At 42.5% G+C, this 20,438-nt stretch overlaps 1 long non-coding RNA gene across 4 annotated transcripts; it reads right to left on the minus strand.

The window, feature by feature from the left end:
• Positions 1–71: 71 nt before the first annotated feature.
• Positions 72–19,151, minus strand: LOC118369829 (uncharacterized). Of its 4 annotated transcripts, XR_008095156.1 has the most exons (12): positions 18,840–19,151; positions 11,768–11,905; positions 11,455–11,513; positions 10,790–10,888; positions 10,130–10,220; positions 10,007–10,054; positions 9,732–9,880; positions 6,859–6,935; positions 4,539–4,608; positions 4,162–4,202; positions 3,739–3,860; positions 72–420 (listed from the first exon to the last, which is right to left on the minus strand). It is a non-coding gene; the product is annotated as an uncharacterized LOC118369829 (long non-coding RNA). The 4 variants fall into 4 exon arrangements; XR_008095155.1 differs by having other exon boundaries at positions 9,732–9,876; positions 10,790–11,513; XR_008095153.1 differs by having other exon boundaries at positions 10,790–11,513.
• Between the last annotated feature and the right edge of the window lie 1,287 nt (positions 19,152–20,438).

The raw sequence follows: 20,438 nt of genomic DNA on the forward strand, positions 1-20,438 counted from the left end.
AACGTTATTGGTCATCCACATCCACTATGTTAGCTAATAGTTACCTTTAAATTCTAGTTCACTTACACAAGTCTCAAATCACTTTTTATTTACTGCATTATTTTATATGGAATACAGGTACGGTAAAACATTTGACATACAATCTGTATCAAGAAAGCTTTTACAATGATATTTAATATAATATCAGGTCCATTTCTTGTGAGCTGCAACAAGCAGTGCAGGCAGAGGGACCCTTCTGGGTCAAGACCAAGGTAAAGTAAGAGACCATGGTTAGTGGTCAAAGGTCAGGTAATTTCAACAGGCCTGTTGTCCAGTCCTGAAGCTTGCAGTCCCCATGAGGAGAGGGCCCAGGCGCAGCAAGGCTTGTACAGGGATGCACAGCTGACAACTTCAACAGGAGCTCAGGGAACAATGTACTTCCTGTGGAAATGAAAGATGAGCAGAGGAACGACACGAGAGAGACCAGCAGAGTTAAGGGATGAATGCGACCAAGTCAGTCATAACATTCACACGAGACATGAAGCCAGTCAGCAATAAGACAGACCACCAAAGCGACACATGTTAGGATCAAACTAAAAGTACATCTAACCACAATATTTAGTTAACAGTTGTTTAACATCCAGGTGTGTGGCAGACATCTTGCTGGGGCAGGGTAGAGTGTTAGACCAGAAAGCAGGCTAGAATGTTGGACAGCATGTCCCCTCAGTAGGGACTGGCCATATGTATGTCCTCAACACATGGCTGTTATCTGTGGAGTGTGGATCCAACGAGGTTAGCTGCATTCATGGATGGACCTATGAGTATTCTTCATGTAACAGCATCACATAATCAGTTTACTGACGATTGTTGCCAAGCCATTCATAACGTTCCATGTTTCCCATGTCATTACAGTTCACACCCAAAGACTGGTTCTGACACGTCCAGTCCCACTGATGTGAAATGTGTGTCACATTACAGGTACACACTGGTACAAACTGTACGGTCAGGCTAATATATTATTGTACAGTTCATTCAAAGGGATCTGTTAACAGTTCATTCTCCAGTAGACGTGCCCCCCCACTGGGTTGAGACCTCTCACCATTGAGCCAACAGTCCAGGGTGCCATCGGCTGAGTTCTTCATGACAGGCAGATGAACAGCAGCTCCCTGCCCTGTGCCCCCTGCCTCAGTCTGTGTTGCAGGACCCTGCCCTGTGCCCCCTGCCTCAGTCTGTGTTGCAGGACCCTGCCCTTTGCCCCCTGCCTCAGTCTGTGTTGCAGGACCCTGCCCTTTGCCCCCTGCCCCAGTCTGTGTTGCAGGACCCTGCCCTGTGCCCCCTGCCTAAGTCTGTGTTGCAGGACCCTGCCTTTTGCCCCCTGCCTCAGTCTGTGTTGCGGGACCCGGCCCTTTGCCCCCTGCCTCAGTCTGTGTTGCAGGACCCTGCCCTGTGCCCCCTGCCTCAGTCTGTGTTGCAGGACCCTGCCCTGTGCCCCATGCCTCAGTCTGTGTTGCAGGACCCTGCCCTTTGCCCCCTGCCTCAGTCTTTGTTGCAGGGTCAGTACCACCTGTGGCAAAAAGCACAGTCAACACACACTAAGAGACGACATTGGAGACATACAACCGAGAGCACATTGAAGTGACATCAGTTTGTATTGGGGAAAAGTCAATCTATGAGAATACAGCTGAATTCTATGAGTGGGCGCATGTACATCAAGGCTCTCCAACCTTGTTCCTGGAGCGATAACGTCCTGTAGGTTCACGCCAACCCTAATCTAGCACACCTGATTCTAAAAATTAACTGGTTGATAAGCTGAAATGACGCAGCAGCGCCTCTTCAACCTCAGGAGGCTGAAGAAATTTGGCTTGTCACCAAAAGCACTCACAAACTTCTACAGATGCACAATCGAGAGCATCCTGGCGGGCTGTATCACCGCCTGGTACGGCAACTGCTCTGCCCACAACCGTAAGGCTCTCCAGAGGGTAGTGAGGTCTGCACAACGCATCACCGGGGGCAAACTACCTGCCCTCCAGGACACCTACACCACCCGATGTTACAGGAAGGCCATAAAGATCATCAAGGACAACAACCACCCGAGCCACTGCCTGTTCACCCCGCTATCATCCAGAAGGCGAGGTCAGTACAGGTGCATCAAAGCAGGGACCGAGAGACTGAAAAACAGCTTCTATCTCAAGGCCATCAGACTGTTAAACAGCCACCACTAACATTGAGTGGCTGCTGCCAACACACTGACTCAACTCCAGCCACTTTAATAATGGGAATTGATGGGAAATTATGTAAAATATATCACTAGCCACTTTAAACAATGCTACCTAATATAATGTTTACATACCCTACATTATACATCTCATATGTATACGTATATACTGTACTCTATATAATCTACTGCATCTTTATGTAATACATGTATCACTAGCCACTTTAACTATGCCACTTTGTTTACATACTCATCTCATGTATATACTGTACTCGATACCATCTACTGTATCTTGCCTATGCTGCTCTGTACCATCACTCATTCATATATCCTTATGTACATATTCCTTATCCCCTTATAAGACAGTAGTTTTGGAATTGTTAGTTAGATTACTTGTTGGTTATTACTGCATTGTTGGAACTAGAAGCACAAGCATTTCGCTACACTCGCATTAACATCTGCTAACCATGTGTATGTGACAAATAAAATTTGATTTGATTCAGTGCAACAACAGTAAATTGAAGCTCCATTCAGTGAGTGCTTATCAATTGAACAATCAGAAACAGAAACTGTGGAATTATAAAATAGGACAGTGAGGGCTGTTTCAATAATTGCAATCAAATCATGAGCTGAAGGTTAGAACCAATCTCCTTCAATTTCACAGTGTATTCAAAAATAAATATTCCACATGTCCAATTACATATAGTGATATCTACCTGGTGGAAATGTGATTCAAGTGATTAACAAACGGTTTCACAAGGGGAGCGACATAGGCAGTATTTAAGTCTAATTTAAACCCTCAATGTTGGCTCTGTGTTACAACGTTAAGTTGCATCACATAGCATCCACTCTGCTAATCAACGTGTCTCATGCTATCCAAGGCTTTACAGAAGTATTCAGCGAAGGAGACCAAGGCAGCGTCGGAGGGGAAGGTCGAGATGGCCTCTGGCTGTGGGAGAAAAAATAACTGCTACAACAACAAGGTCTGCTGATCGTGCCTGATGGAGGCACTTGACGGTTTCCAATGAGTTATTGCATCTCGTGGGACAGGGGACATGTTGACAAAAAGGCTATTGGACCGTAGGCTGGTAGGCTCACAGGGAAATATTCTGCCACACATAGTGTCAAGACATATTGGTTGTTTTGCCGCCCCACAGTGACGTCATGTGCACTACTCTGTGCTATACTGGGATTATATCAGTATCAATATCTAAATGTCTCATTCATGCTTCTTTCTGACTGGCCAACACGGATGTTCGAGACTCATTATGCTAGCTATGTGTTGATAGTTCATTGATTTCATTTTCAGTGGTTCAAGTTTTGCAACCTTAACATACTAATGAAATAAATGTGTACTGGTATATGCAACATGCCATGTTGACAAAGTTATGCTTGTACGCTAAGTATAATTGAATCTCCTTTGTAGCCAATATCCAATATGTAGTACTGAAGTAGTACTGATGAAGTACATGATGACATGTAAGTAGTTAAAAGGTGTCCAGTCAGTCCAGTTTTGTGTAAACAGAGGACCCGGATGTTTGTACCTTGAATGTGCGGACTTCTGAGTTCCTGTTGACGACGACGGGGGATAATAGATTCTTCCAGAAGGTCGACCTTATAGGGCCCTAGCTTCAGATACAGAACCCCATCTCTGGACAGAATGGACCTACAACACACATATAGAAGAAATTAGTCAATTCTAGATCACATGTTAGGATGGAAAAAAAGAATAGTGATATTGGAAAAATCTATAGTTACATATCACTATTATTTTGAACGACATAGTGAAACTTTGACTTGTAATTTAAAACAAATATTTTTTAATTTATATAATATTTTTGCTAGATAGCGTTAGCTAGCGCTAGTTGGCTGTACCTGCCCAAAAATTCAGGTGTTTTTCATCCTATAGCTTGTTTTCCATCTTTTTAAATAGCAAGCCAACATGGTTTCAGCACTTTGATTTTTACCTGACTGGCCAGAACCTGTATTCTCATGCTCTCTCGTCCCTCTGCAGAATACATATGTATATGGTGAGCAGATTGTTTTGAAACATCAAATCTCAATAACGTTGCAGTATTGAATCACAATACGTATAGAATGGTGAGAATCGCAGTACATATTGTATCGGCACTTAAGTATTGTTGTTGATATCATATTGTGAGGTGCCTAGTAATTCCCAGCCCCACAAAACAATATGTGCTGCCATTAACAACCATTATTGCAGAACATCACGAACTCACACCAAAGAGTATGGCCCTGATAAGTTATCACCCACTGAGATTTCATGATATGAATCTGAACATTGGGACAGAAATGTTCACAAACATACAAGTGGTGGACTTACTCAAGATGTGGAGTTCCTTTACTTCAGGTCTATGGACAGCTTCCAGTATCAATGGTCCTTTTACTTGAATCTGTAACCACATTAAAACAAGTAGGTCAGCCATTCATCTTTGAACATTTAGTTTGAAAACAATGTGAAAAAAATCCTATGATTTTCTTGAAATAGCAGAGTTTGCTCATCCTAACTGACCTTTCTCTGTCCTGTATTGTAAAGAAGAACGGAGAAAAACGTATCAATTGCATACATGGACACATTGCATTACTCACTTTTTAACAGAAATCTCAATTTTAACATGGACCATCCTGCTTAGCAGAATGACTTTGCAGCATGATTACATTTCATTTGACCGTATTGAGGAGCTTCAGCTCAGGCAACATCAGTTCAGCTGTAATCTCCTCATAACAGAGTCCCCTATGCTCTGAAGACATTGAAGAAATGAACACACAAACACAGCCATTACACACTAAATATACAAAAGTATGTGGACACCCCTATTTCAGCCACACCTGTCGAGCACACAGCCATGCAAAGTCCATAGGCAAACAATGGCAGTTGAATGGCCTTACTAAAGAGCTCAGTGACTTTAAACATGCCACCTTTCCAACATGTCAGTTCGTCAAACTTCTGCCCTGGGGCCTCCCGAGTGGCTCAGTGGCCTAAGGCACTGCATCGCAGTGCTAGAGGCGTCACTACAGATCCAGGTTCGATCCCTGACTGTGTCACAGCCGGCCGTGTCCGGGAGACCCATGAAGCGGCGCACAATTGGCCCAGCGTCTTCCGAGTTAGGAGAGGGTTTGGCCAGCCGGGATGTCCTTGTCCGATCGCGCCTTAGTGACTCCTGTGGCAAGCCGGGCACATGCACGCTGACACCAGTTGGAAGGTGTTTCCTCCGACATATTGGTGCGGCTGGCTTCCGGGTTGGGCGAGTTTGTCGTGTTTCAGAGTCATGTTTCAGAGGAAGCATGACTCTCGACCTTTGCCTCTCCCGAGTCCGTACGGGAGTTGCAACGATGGGACAAGACTGACTACCAATTGGATATCACAGAATTGGGGTAAATAAATACATTTAAAAAATGCTGCCCTGGTCAACTGTAAGTGCTGTTACTGTGATGTGGAAAAGTCTTCAAGCAACAACAGCTCAGCCGCGAGGTGGTAGGCCACACAAGCTCACAGAACGGGACCGGCGAGTGCTGAAGCGCGTAGCACGTAAAAATAGTTTGTCCTTGGTTGCAACCCTCACTACAGAGTTCTAAACTGCCCCAGCACAATAACTGTTCGTCGGGAGCTTCATGAAATGGGTTTCCAGGGCTAAGCAGCCGCACACAAGCCTAAGATCACCATGCGCAATGCCGAATGTCGGCTGGAGTTGTGTAAAGCTCCCCGCCATTGGACTATGGAGCAGTAGAAACTGCAGCATATCACCCTGCATCCCATATCACCCTGCATTAGCTTCTGAAGCTAAGCAGGGTTGGTCCTGTTTGGTCCCTGGACGGGAGAACAGATGCTGCTGGAAGTGGTGTTGGAGGACCAGTAGGAGGCACCCTTTCCTCTGGTCTAAAACAAATTGCCCAATGCCCCAGGGCAGTGATTGGGGACATTGCCCTGTGTAGGGTGCCGTCTTTCGGATGGGACGTTAAACGGGTGTCCTGACTCTCTGTGGTCACTAAAGATCCCATGGCACTTATTGTAATAGTAGGAGTGTTAACCCTGGTGTCCTGGATAAATTCCCAACCTGGCCCTCATACCATCATGGCCACCTAATCATCCCCAGCTGCCACCAGGAGACCTAGGTTACGTAGGGACTGTTATCTGGAGAACGGAGGTCACACACACTTTACCTCAGGGACACCCAAGTAAGGTCCCGGAGGGCCAAAGTGTCGCTGATTTTCACCCTTTCCTAATCAACTGAGTCAGAACCGGCTCGAACTGACCAGACAAGTGAACATTGGCTAATCAATTACAATCAATTGATAAATTAACTACCAGGTAGAAAATAAAATCAGCAATACTTCAGCCTGTGAGGGCCAGAGTTGAATAGCCCTGGTCTATATGCTGTTCTCTCACTATTCTTAACCACTCATCCCAGACAATTACCACCCCACTCATTATGGTCATTGACTTTTACAACTGTCAGTAGAAACTCTTGGACTTCTCTCCTCATGTTACACCACCTCCCTCTTGCTATTCTTAGAATCCGCACCCAAGTCATTATGGTGATTGAAAGTCGGATACTTTAGTTTAGAGCTCGGTCTGTCATGCTATTTTAGAGCTCTGGTAAGCTGTACCAAATGTTGGTATTTCCAGTGATTGTATGCCTTACCGGTTAACTGTGCTGTGGGCAGGAAACTGGTGGTAGAGCACACATGGCAAGGTAGCGATGGCCGAGTTGGAGTGTACCTGGAAGAGGACAAGCACAGGATAAGAGTGCTACGTCAGACTCAGACATAGCAATAAATCAAAGTCACAGTGTTGATGTTAGCACATATCATAATAGAGTTTTTTGTGAATAGGTCCCATGAATAAATGAGGAATTTGGCCTGTGAAAAACAGCTTTGAATTGTTATCTACCTGACGTCCTTTGTGCTCATAAAAGCTCTACTTAAAAGATAAAGGCTTCGGTTAAGTGTGTGCTTAGGCTGGTTCAAACCATTGTGTCGGCTTGGAGAGAGAAATCACTTGTTTAGATTAGTGTGGGTGAGGGGTTGCCTCGCCGCCTCTTAAAACACCAGCTGAAGAGATTAGTTCTCAACCCACGAGCTGACACTCATCCAGTCTACATGGCAACGGATAAAGTGAACAGGCTGGGTGGGATGTTCTGGTTTTTACTATGTGTATTACAGACAAAGGTGAAAACAACAGCACTATTTACTACATGAGTCAGCTTGATAACAAGACCCACAAACATACAGAGCAAAAGTCAACTGAACACTGATCTCATCTTGAACTGTAGAGTAACATAATGACTGAGAGCAGCTGTTTATTTAGCGCCACTCAAATTCATTTTCAGAAACGTGTTCCTAAACAATATTACTATGTTTCAATCACACCATTCCCTAGACTAGGCTCACGGGTGAACTCTGTAGCTACACAACATGAGAAGAGAAGTGTTTCACTTCAGGTTTCATGATGAGCCAGACTGACAGGGCCGTATGGTGATTGGTTACTACGCAGAATGAAAGCACTCTCCACAGACCACATCGAGAGAGAGTGAGAGGGCAAGAGAGAGATTGAAATAAAGACGCCATGTGTCTGCTCCCCTCTACAATCTTTCCTGATGCAGGTGTGTGTTGATGGCAGGAATAGGTTGAGAATACTACAATAAGGCCATTCAAATTGCGACCTTGAAGTTATGTGGGCCTGAAATTGTCCACCCTAAAATAAGGCAAGTCTAAAATCAAAGGGTTTGTACAGTAAATGTTGAGGACGAGACAGATTTAGAATCAGTAATGAGTATTGTTACGTACAAAAATACACCTTAGTCACTGCTTGCGTAAGCCTGGGATATTTGAACTGCATTTGTTATGCAGAACACTCACATAACAGCACTACTCTCCAACATCTCATTATACAGTGGCAAGAAAATTATTGTATTTTTCTTGTCTATATTGAACACATAATTTAAACATTCGTATGTGGACCCCTAGGCTAATGACTTCTCCAAAACCTAATCGGAGACAGGAGTCAGCTAACCTGGAGTCCAATCAATGAGAAGAGATTGGAGATGTTGGTTAGAGCTGCCTAGTCCTATAAAAAAACAGAATTTGAGTTTTCTATTCACATGAAGCTTTGCCTGATGTGAACAGTGCCTCGAACAAAAGAGATCTCAGAAGACCTAAGATTAAGAATAGTTGACTTGCATAAAGCTGGAAAGGGTTACAAAAGTATCTCTAAAAGCCTTGATGTTCATCAGTCCACGGTAAGACAAATGTCTATAAATGGAGAAAGTTCAGCCCTGTTGCTTCTCTCCCTCAGTGGCCGTCCTGCAAAGATGACTGCAAGAGTACCGTGCAGAATGCTCAATGAGTTCAGAAGAATCTTAAGAGTGTCAGCTACAGACTAACAGAAATCTCTGGAACGTGCTAACATCTCTGTTGATGAGTCTACGATACGTAAAACACTAAACAAGAATGGTGTTCATGGGAGGACACCACGGAAGAAGCCACTGTTGTCCAAAAAAAAACATTACTGCACGTCTGAAGTTTGCAAAACTGCACCTGGATGTTACACAGCGTTTCTCGCAAAATATTCTGTGGACAGATGAAACTACAGTTGAGTTGTTTGGAAGGAACACACAACACTGTGTGGAGAAAAATAAAAGGCACAGCACACCAACATCAAAATCTCATCCCAACTGTAAAGTATTTTGGAGGGAGTTTCATGGTTTGGGGCTGCTTTGCTGCCTCAGGGCCTGGACAGCTTGCCATCATCGACAGAAAAATGAATTCCCAAGTTTATCAAGACATTTTGCAGGAGAATGTAAGACTATCTGTCCGCCAATTGAAGCTCAACGGAAGTTGGGTGATGCAACAGGACAACGACCCAAAACACAGATGTCAATCAACAGCAGAATGGCTTCAACAGAAGAAAATACATCTCCTGGAGAGGCCCAGTCAGAGTCCTGACCTCAACTTGATGTAAAATGCTGTGGCATGACCTTGAGAGCAGTTCACACCAAACATCCTAAGAACATTGCTGAACTGAAACACTTTTATAAAGATGAATGGTCCAAAATTCCTCCTGACCATTGTGCAGTTCTGATCCGCAACTACAGAAAATGTTTGATTGAGTTTATTGCTGCCAGGAGGGTCAACCAGTTATTAAATCCAAGGGTTCACATTTTTTCCAACCTACACTGTGAATGTTTGCATGGTGTGTTCAGTAAAGACAAGAAAACTTATAATTGTTTGTGTGTTATTAGTTTAAGCAGACTGTGTTTGTCTGTTGTTGTGACTTCGATGAAGATCAGATCAAATTTGATGACCAATTTATGCAGAAAACCAGGTAATTCCAAAGGGTTCGCCTACGTTTTCTTGCCACTGTAATGTTGTTCCATTATCTAGGTCTGTAGCAAAACATACAATCTACATCAATACAGATGACATTGTGAAAGGTACAACACCTAGGCAAAAGGCAGTACAAGCAATATCTGTGTAGGCTATAACCATTGGAGAGGCTGGTTGAAACATGTCTCACCTGCCTCCTCCCAGGGCCATGTGGTGGGTCATAGTTCTGGTCCTCTTCTGGAGGACGCGGCAGAGCTCCAGCACCTTCAGGTCACCAGAGCCAGCCATCACCATGGACAACAACATGCTCAGACACATCTGTAAGTTATAGTGGCCTGTCTGGCAGAAGAGAGAGCAAATTGGTTGTGGTGACTTTGATGCAAACTTTAAACTTGACTTTATTCTATTGCCTTATATGGACATTATGGTTTCATTGGACAGAAGCATGAGAGTAGTGCAACTTACAGTCGTTGCTGATGTCAAACACTGCATGAAGTTCCTTGCGAAACTTTACTGTGAAAGAAACAGAAGGGTTACAGACAAACTAGCCAATTAACTCCAACTTATTTTGAAATGTTCACTTCTTACCAAGTAGTTGAATGCGTCAGAGTTGGCCGAGCCAGCGAAGTGGAATCCCACAGTCATACAGGTTCCAGCAATTATGTGGTCATGGGCTTGCCTGAGGACAGGAGTCATCCCACACATCCTCATGTTACTCATGTTACTAACCATCTCTGTCTCTTATATCCAGCCATGCTGAGAAAGCTAAGAAAACTTGTAGTCAGTTTGTAGTCACGCTATGGTTTTCATGTTCAAAGCCTCCGAAACCACTGGATTCCCAATGTTCTCTTGGATTATGTGGATGCAAAACAAAAGAAAATATATTGTGTTAGCGTTGTAAAAAAACTGTGGGATACTAACTAATTTAATACTGTTGATGTGTAAATTGGTCAAGCTGCAGGAAATGTCTGAGGCTTGTTGCCAGTCACATCCTCTTGGCACTGAAGCCTCATTTGAGGACCAAAACGTGTTTCCTTATTAGCGTTGATGTCATTCATTATGACTAACTAACAACATTAAGAGCCTTGGAACCAACCTCTAATGTCTATGGACATCTACACTGTTGGCCCTAAGAACCCGATGCCGAACTCATAATGTTATTACCACAGGTCCTGAATAGAGGTTTGTGCTGGCAGTGACTTGTGTCTAATGAGCCAAGGTGTTTGTGTGCATATTGAGGGGAGTTACCGGAGGCACATTGCTGCTTTCGAGTTGGGCAGTATCTCATCCCACATGCTGATACACCTAGCCAGTGTCTGAGGAGGGAGAGGAGACAGTGCCAAGCTTCTATATCCACAAAGTCAGATTCCACAGCCACAAAGTCAGATTCCACAGCCACAAAGTCAGATTCCACAGCCACAAAGTCAAAATTGGCAACAAAAATGTGCTTTCAGGTCTGAAGTTAAGGTTAGGCATAAGGTTAGCAGTGTGGTTAAGATCAGGTTTAAAATAAAATTTTAAGAAGAGAAATTCTAGAAATGGGCGGGGTTTATGACTGTGGGTTTAGAAGCTAGTGACGACCTAAAATGTGTTAGTGTACAGGATCAGCCATTTTACTGAACAAAAATATTAACGTAACATGTAAAGCGTTGGTCCCATGTTTCATGAGCTGAAATAAAAGATCCCAGAAATGTTGCAAATCCCGCAACCCCCAAGGAAAATGTGGCACCCCCCACCTAGGTTGGGAACCACTGACGGTGAGCTCCGGGGGTTTGGCTCAGTGAAAAAGACAGGTCTGTACTGACCCAGAGTATACTGAGATAACGCAGATCTGTACTGACCCAGAGTACACTGAGATAAGGCAGGTCTGTACTGACCCAGAGTACACTGAGATAAGGCAGGTCTGTACTGACCCAGAGTGCAGTCCAGGAGGAACATGGTGTCTGGAGCTTTCAGCCAACCTGCGATAGACCTATGAGAGGGTGAGAAAGAGGTGTTAATGGAAGCCTGAGCCTATTGTCCAATACGGGAACAGAACCAGGAAAAACCTCAAATGATTCAAAATGACTTTTTTCCCCAGTTATAAGCTATGTGTGGGGTCAAGATGTTCTGTGAGGCACCATGCAAGATTAGATGGGAGATTGAAGAGTCAAATCTAGTAGAACACGGCATTACTTTTCGTTGAAGGGTATCTAAAGATGGGATGGTGGTGGAATCAATTATCACCTGTTGTTGGTCTTCAGGTAGATCATAGCCAGGGTCGCTCTTGGACAGGTGACGTCCACATGGATGACCAGAAACCCCCACACTTGGGACATTCTTAAGTCTCTGGTCATAGTATTCTGTTAGACCATGGTTTTGTGCCTTCAGGAAAAATGTTAATATGTTAGATGGGGATCAACTGACAGAAAGTAGGCCTACAAGGAAGGAAAGTTGTCTTGCTGGTTGCTTCTTGTACTTCTCCATGATCTGGTAGCTGGAGGACTTGTGTTTTTCTCTGTTGATACTGGTGTGGGTGCCTCGATGCCCTACCACCATGTAGAGCTACTCAGGTACATTCAGGTCAGTCATACCTACAGTTGAAGTCGGAAGTTTACATACACTTACGTTGGAGTCATTAAAACTCGTTTTTCAACCACACCACACATTTCTTGTTAACAAACTATACTTTTGGCAAGTCGGTTAGGATATCTACTTTGTGCATGACAAGTAATTTTTCCAAACAATAGTACACAAGTATAAACACCATGGGACCACGCAGTCGTAAAACCGCTCAGGAACGAGACGCTTTCTGTCTCCTAGAGATGAACGTACATTGGTGCGAAAAGTGCTAATCAATCCCATAACAACAGCAAATGACCTTGTGAAGATGCTGGAGGAAACAGGTACAAGAGTATCTATATCCACAGTAAAACAAGTCCTATATCGACCTAACCTGAAAGGCCGTTCCGCAAGGAAGATGAGACGGTTCCAAAAACGCCATAAAAAAGCCGGACTACGGATTGCAACTGCACGTGGGGACAAAGATCGTACTTCTTGGAGAAATGTCCTCTGGTCTGATAAAACAAAAATAGAACTGTTTGGCCATAATGACCATCGTTATGTTTGGAGGAAAAAGGGGGAGGCTTGCAAGCCGAAGAACACCATCCCAACCGTGAAGCACAGGGGTGGCAGCATCATGTTGTGGGGGTGCTTTGCTGCAGGAGGGACTGGCGCACTTCACAAAATAGATGGCATCATGAGGCAGGAAAATGATGTGGATATATTGAAGCAACATCTCAAGACATCAGTCAGGAAGTTAAATCTTGGTCACAAATGGGTCTTCCAAATGGACAATGACCCCAACCATACTTCCAAAGTTGTGGCAAAATGGCTTAAGGACAACAAAGTCAAGGTATTGGAGTGGCCATCATAAAGCCCAGACTTCAATCCTATAAAAAATCTGTGGGCAGAACTGAAAAAGTGTGTGCGAGCATGGAGGCCTACAAACTTGACTCAGTTACACTAGCTCTGTCAGGAGGAATAGGTCAAAATTCACCCAACTTACTGTGGGAAGCTTGTGGAAGGCTACCTGAAACATTTGACATAAATTAAACAATTTAAAGGCAATGCTGCCAAATACTAATTGAGTGTATGTAAACTTCTGACCCACTGGGAATGTGATGAAAGAAAAAAAAGCTGAAATAAATAATTTGCTTTAATATTATTATGACATTTCACATTCTTAAAATAAAGTGGTGATCCTCACTGACTTAAGACAAGGAATTTTTACTCGGATTAAATGTCAGGAATTGTGAAAAACTGAATTTAAATGTATTTGGCTGAGGTGTAAACTTCAGACTTCAACTGTATTAGGTTACTGCCATGCATAAAGCATACAATATGGTATTTTAGATGAGTCCTGAGGGAAGGCTAGTGATACATTTTGTACGCACACTATTTATTTATCAGCCTTTTGAAGTATGAAGAGTGGTTTCCATGTTTCTTTTTATCGCCGCTCTACATAAACAGCAGTACAGTTGATAACTTCCTGCAAAACAGTACATCATTACACCACTACATATTTACAACACAAAATGTTTAAAACCACTATACAACAATATCACAATGTACACTACCGGTCAAAAGTTTTAGAACACCTACTCATTCAAGTGTTTTTCTTTATTTTTGACTATTTTCTACATTATAGAATAAACTTTGAAATAACACAAACGGATTCACGTAGTAACCATCTGAACTGGGTTGAGGTCGGGTGGTTGTGGAGGCCAGGTCCTCTGATGCAGCACTCCATCACTCTCCTTCTTGGTCAAATAGCCCTTACACAGCCTGGAGGTGTGTTGGGTCATTGTCCTGTTAAAAAACAAATGATAGTCCCACTAAGTGCAAACCAGATGGGATGGCATATTGCTGCAGAATGCTGTGGTAGCGATGCTGGTTAAGTGTGCCTTGAATTGTACATAAACCACAGACAGTGTCACCAGAAAAGCACCCCACACCATCACACCTCCTCCTCCATGCTTGACAGGGGAAATACACATGTGGAGATCATTCATTCACACACGGCAGTTGGAACCAAAAATCTCCAATTTGGACTCCAGACCAAAGGACATATTTCCACCGGTCTAATGTCCATTGCTCGTGTTTCTTGGCCCAAGCAAGTCTCTTCTTATTATTGGTGTCCTTTAGTAGTGGTTTCTTTGCAGCAATTCGACCATGAAGGCCAGATTCACGCAGTCTCCTCTGAACAGTTGATGTTGAGATATGTCTGTTACTTGAACTCTGTGAAGCATTTATTTGGGCTGCAATTTAACTCTAATGAACTTATCCTCTGCAGCAGAGGTAAATCTGGGTCTTCCATTCCTGTGGCGGTCCTCATGAGAGCCAGTTTCATCATAGCGCTTGATGGTTTTTGCAACTGCACTTGAAGAAACTTTAAAAGTTCATGACATTTTCCGGATTGACTGACCTTCATGTCTTAAAGTAATGATGGACTGTTGTTACTCTTTGTTTATTTGAGCTGTTCTTGCCATAGTATGGACTTGGTCTTATACTAAATAGGGCTATCTTCGGTATACTCCTCCCATCTTTTCACAACACAACGGATTGGCTCAAACACATTAAGAAGGAAAGAAATTCCACAGATTAACTTTTAAATAGGCACACTTGTCAATAGAAATGCATTCCAGGTGACTACCTCATAACGCTGGTTGAGAGAATGTCAAGAGTGTGCAAAGATGTCATCAAGGCAAAGGGTGGATACTTTGAAAAAACTCAAATATATTTTGATTTGTTTAAAATGTATTTGGTTACTACATGATTCCATGTGTTATTTCATAGTTTTGATGTCTTCACTATTATTCTACAATGTAGCAAATAGTAAAGAAAAACCCTTGAATGAGTAGGTGTTCTAAAACCGGTAGTGTATGCATGTGTCTGTACCTTTGTGTGTGTCTCTTCACAGTCCCTGTTGTTGCATAATGTGTATTTTTACCTTATTTTTAAATCTGATTGTACTGCTTGCGTCAGTTACTTGATGTGGAATAGAGTTCCATGTAGTCATGGCTCTATGTAGTACTGTGCACTGCCTAATAGTCCGTTCTGGACTTGGGGACTGTGACGAGACCTCTGGTGGCATGTAGGTTATGCATGGGTGTCCGAGCTGTGTGCAAGTATTTTAAAAACAGACAGCTCAGTACATTCAGCTTGTCAACACCTCTTACAAAAACAAGTAGTGATGAAGTCAATCTTTCCTCCACTTTCAGCAATGAGAGAATTAGATGCATGTCATCAGTGTTAGCTCTCCGTGTACTTGTAGGGCCAGCTGTGCTGCCCTGTTCTGAGCCAACTGAAATGTTCTTAAGTCCCTCTTTGTGGCACCTGACCACACTATTGGACAGTAGTGTCAATGCGACAAAACAAGGGCTGTAGGACCTGCCTTGTTGATAATGCTGTTAAGAAGGCAGAGTAACGCTTTATTATGAACAGACTTCTCCCCATCTTAACTACTGTTGAATCAATATGTTTTGACAGTTTACAATCCAGAGTTACTCAAAGCAGTTTAGTCACCTCAACTTGCTCAATTTACACATTATTCATTGAGATGTAGTTGAGGTTTAGGGTTTAGTGAATGATTTGTCCCAAATACAATGCTTTTAGTTTGGAAAATATTTAGGACAAACCTATTCTTTGCTACCCATTCCGAAACTAACTGCAGCTCTTTATTAAGTGTTGCAGTAATTTCAGTTGCTGTAGTAGTTGACTTGTATAGTGTTGAGTCATCTGCATACATAGACACACTGGCTTTACTCAAAGCATGTTGTTATTAAAGATCTAAAGCTTTAAGGGGCCTAAATAGTTACCTTGGGGAATTCCTGATTCTACCTGGATTATGTTGGAGAGGCTTCCATTAACTTCTTTGGGACTGTGGGGCAGTATTGAGTAGCTTGGATAAAAAGGTGCCCTGAGTAAACTGCCTGCTACTCATGCCCAAAAGCTAGAATATGCATATAATTAGTATATTTGGATAGAAAACACTCTGAAGTTTCTAAAACTGTTTGAATGATGTATGTGAGTATAATAGAACTCATATGGCAGGCAAAAACTTGAGAAAAAAATTCAACCCGGAAGTGGGAAATCTGAGGTTTGTAGTTTAAGTGATTGCCTATCGAATATACAGTGTCTATGGGTTCATATTGCACTTCCTAAGGCTTCCACTATATGTCAACAGTCTTTAGAACCTTGTTTGAGGCTTCTACTGTGAAGGGGGATAGAAAGAGAGCTGTTTCAACCAGGTGTCTAGCAGAGTGCCATGAGCTGATCACGAGCTCTCAAGAGAGAGGTAGCTGCGTTCCATTGCATTTCTAAAGACAAAGGAATTCTCCAGTTGGAACATTATTGAAGATTTATGATAAAAACATCCTAAAGATTGATTCTATACATCGTTTGACATGTTTCTACGAACTGTAATATAACCTTTTTGACATTTCGTCTGAACAAGTGATCGAGCATTATGCATTTGGATTACTGAACAAAAAGGAGATATTTGGACATAAATGATGGACTTTATTGAACAAAACAAACATTTATTGTGGAACTGGGATTCCTGGGAGTGCATTCCGATCAAGATCATCAAAGGTAAGTTAATATTTATAACGCTATTTCTGACTTTTCTGACACCTCTCCTTCTTTGGAAAATGGCTGGATGTTTTTCTGTAACTAGCGCTGACCTAACATAATCGCAAGGTGTGCTTTCACCGTAAAGCCATTTTAAAATCTGACACAGCGGTTGCATTAAGGAGAAGTTTATTTATATTTCCATCTTTTATCAATGTTTATTATGAGTATTTCTGTAATTTGATGTGGCTCTCTGCACTTTCACCGGATTTTTGTTTGAGACAATGCATTTCTGATCATAACACACCAATTTCAAATGAGGTTTTTGGACATAAAGATTAACTTTATCTAACAAAACACACATTTATTGTGTAACATGAAGTCCTGTGAGTGCTATCTGATGAATATCATCAAAGGTTAGTGATTCATTTAATCGCTATTTCTGATTTTTGTTAGCCCTCTCCTTGGCTGGAAAATGGCTGTATGGTTTTCTGTGACTAGGTGCTGACCTAACATAATCGTTTGGTGTGCTTTCGCCGTAAAGCCTATTTGAAATCGGACACTGTGGCTGGATTTACAAGAAGTTTCTCTTTAAAATTGTGTAAAATACTTGTATTTTTGAGTAATTTTAATTATGTGATTTCTGTTGTTTTGAATTTGGCGCCCTGCAATTTCACTGGCTGTTGGCGAGGTGGGACGCTACTGTCCCACATATCCCAAAGAAGTTAAAGAACACCCGCTGTTCGGTTAGACAAGTAACTCTTTTTCCACATTATAGCAGGGGGTGTAAAGCCATAATGCATCAATTTTTCCAGCAGCAGACTGATCGATAATGTCAAAAACAAGATCCCCCCCAATCATTTGTTCATCAACTTCTCTCAGCCAATCATCAGTAATTTGTCTTTAATTTTTTTAATTTTACCTTTATTCAACCAGGCAAGTCAGTCAAGAACATATTCTTATTTTCAATGACAGACTGGGAACAGTGGGTTAACTGCATGTTCAGGGACAGAACGACAGATTTGTACCTTGTCAGCTCGGGGGTTTGAACTCGCAACCTTCCGGTTACTAGTCCAACGCTCTAACCACTAGGCTACGCTGTTGAGTGTCCTTCCCTTTAAGCGTGCTGAAAGTCTGTTGTCAGCATTGTATCTGGTCAAACTATTTTCTTCCAGAAGTTTGCTAAAGGGTTGGTAACCAGTAAATGGGGCTTTACTATTCTTGGGTAGTGGAATTACTTTAGCTTCCCTCCAGGCCTGAGGGCACACACTTTCTATTAGGCTTAAATTGAAGATGTGGCAAATAGGAGTGGCAATATTGTCTGCTATTATCCTCAGTCATTTTCCATCCAGATTGTCAGACCCCGGTGGCTTGTCATTGTTAATAGACAACCATTTTTTAAATGAAAAAGTCATGAAAAGTAGTTCAATATCAGTGGGTTGTGATAAATGAGCCATCTGATTCAATGAATGCTCCATCAGAGTAAGCATTTTTTCCCCAAAACTGTTATTTAAGGAGGTACAAAGAATTTTACTATCACTCTTTATATAATTTCTTTCTGTTTCATAGTATAGTTTATTTGTATTTTATTTAGTCACATGATTTCTTAATTTGCAGTACGTTTGCCAATCTGTTGTGCTGACAGACCACCTGCAGGAAGATGCAACATCATCTATTCACTTCAATGATATGTATTGCCGCCGCGTTTAAGAGTAAACACCACATGCTTTACTTCAATTATATTTATTTCTATTTTTTTCTTGAGAAAATGTAGCTTTGAGGATTAAGCTTGCTCCAAAACATGTAAGCAAATAAGACAGCTGAAGGTTATTGAGCTACCGCCCTGAAAGAATTTTGAAATTTCAGTAGTACATTCCTAGGACTGAGCATCCCTTCAGCGATCCAGACATTATTTTTTTTGTTAACTTATGTCATGGTAAAGTCAATCAAATGTATTTTATAAAGTCATAAAGGGTACATTTGTAAATGTGACAAACGCTATAGGCTATCTACACCTAAAAATAATGTGCTTTATAAGGGCTGACATAACACATGCTAATTAAGATGCTGATATGACATGAGATTCAAAACAGTTTGTGTATTTTATAGTAGGTCATCCTCCCTGCAAATTAAATATCCCTATGGGACAACAATGTACGTCATTCGAGACATAGGTCTTACTAACCGATCTCAGCGAGCACACCTCTGCGTTGTGGCGGTGGCCCGTGTCCTGGAAGACCAGGCCGATGACCAACACGGCCGACACCTGCACGTTGTGCGGTATGTCCAGCTCAGTGGAGCAGTGCAGGGATGTGGATGCTCTGCAGGTGGGTGATTGACACGTCCATGTTTCTCAGCTTGGCTGCAGACACACCCAGTAGCAGCCCGATGCTAGTCATGTCATGGCAGACATTTTAATTAGTCCTCCATGGACTTCCTACTCAGCGTGGTTCACTTGTTTAATAACAGAGAGATTATGACTTGAATGAGTGACTGTAGGGCTGAATGGGGATTGGGTATAAAACAACAAGGTTATAACAGATCACAGCTCTTTGCTCACCATATGCTGAGTGAGGAATTGTTTTTCAACCTGTTCCTCTTTTTGGAGGAACCAAACTACACTGTATGAAAGCAGTTGTTTTCTCCATCATCACACAAATGACAAAGGAAACTAATGAGAATTTTTGAAAGTACTAATTTTTCATAAATCACCTGACCCCTTTCATACTTAAATCATTCAACATTAATAGTCACCTATCAAAGGCTGCTGTATTAGACCATAACAGTAACAGCAGCAGACCTTTCAAATGTCACGTTGCTGTGGCCAAATATAGGCTTATCTTTCCTGGCAGAGGTGAAATGCTAGCAAGAATGAGAATAGTAGTAAAACTGATTACTATATATTCTAGTAAATAACCACTGATCTTCCCTGAGCTAAGAGATGTGATAGATATGACCACGTGGCCTTCTTTAGTAGAAATGAGAAAGTTGCTATGCGTCACTGCCAGGGAAAAGTCAAAGTGAAACTCTCCTCTGAGTGCACGGAGACCTTCCCACTTTCATGTGAGAAAAATAACAGGATGCTCAGAGGCTAATTCGTCTAAAACCAATGCAATCTAGAGAAAGCTTAAAAACACTTAATGAGAAAAACTACACGACCTCACTCAACCCCAGAGCAGCTGGTGGCTTTACTGGCCGTTCTTAGAATGAGGACTGCAGAAGTGACTTGGTTTGTGGTGAACAAAAAACAGTGCGACTCTGTGTGTGTGTGTGTGTGTGTGTGTGTGTGTGTGTGTGTGTGTGTGTGTGTGTGTGTGTGTGTGTGTGTGTGTGTGTGTGTGTGTGTGTGTGTGTGTGTGTGTGTGTGACTGACTGACTGACTGTGTGTGTGTGTGTGACTGGCTGTGTGTGTGTGTGACTGACTGACTGTGTGTGTGTGTGTGTGTGTGTGTGTGTGACTGACACTGTGTGTGTGTGTGTGTGTGTGTGTGACTGACACTGTGTATGTGTGTGTGTGTCTGACTCTGTGTGTGTGTGTGTGTGTGTGTGTGTGTGTGTGTGTGTGTGTGTGTGTGTGTGTGTGTGTGTGTGTGTGTGTGTGTGTGTGTGTGTGTGTGTGTGTGTGTGTGTGTGTGTGTGTCTGTTTGCACGTTCAGTCAGTCAGTCGGTTGGTTGCGCTCTGAATGACTGACTTGAGGGTGTGTGTGTGCTTGTAAGCTCCCGTGATTGCGACTTGCGAGTGCGTTTGTGTATCTGACTGACTGTGTGTGCGTGCGTTTGTGTA

Source organism: Oncorhynchus keta, chromosome 36 (genome assembly GCF_023373465.1).
Source record: "Oncorhynchus keta strain PuntledgeMale-10-30-2019 chromosome 36, Oket_V2, whole genome shotgun sequence".
NCBI classification, from domain to species: Eukaryota; Metazoa; Chordata; class Actinopteri; order Salmoniformes; family Salmonidae; genus Oncorhynchus; species Oncorhynchus keta.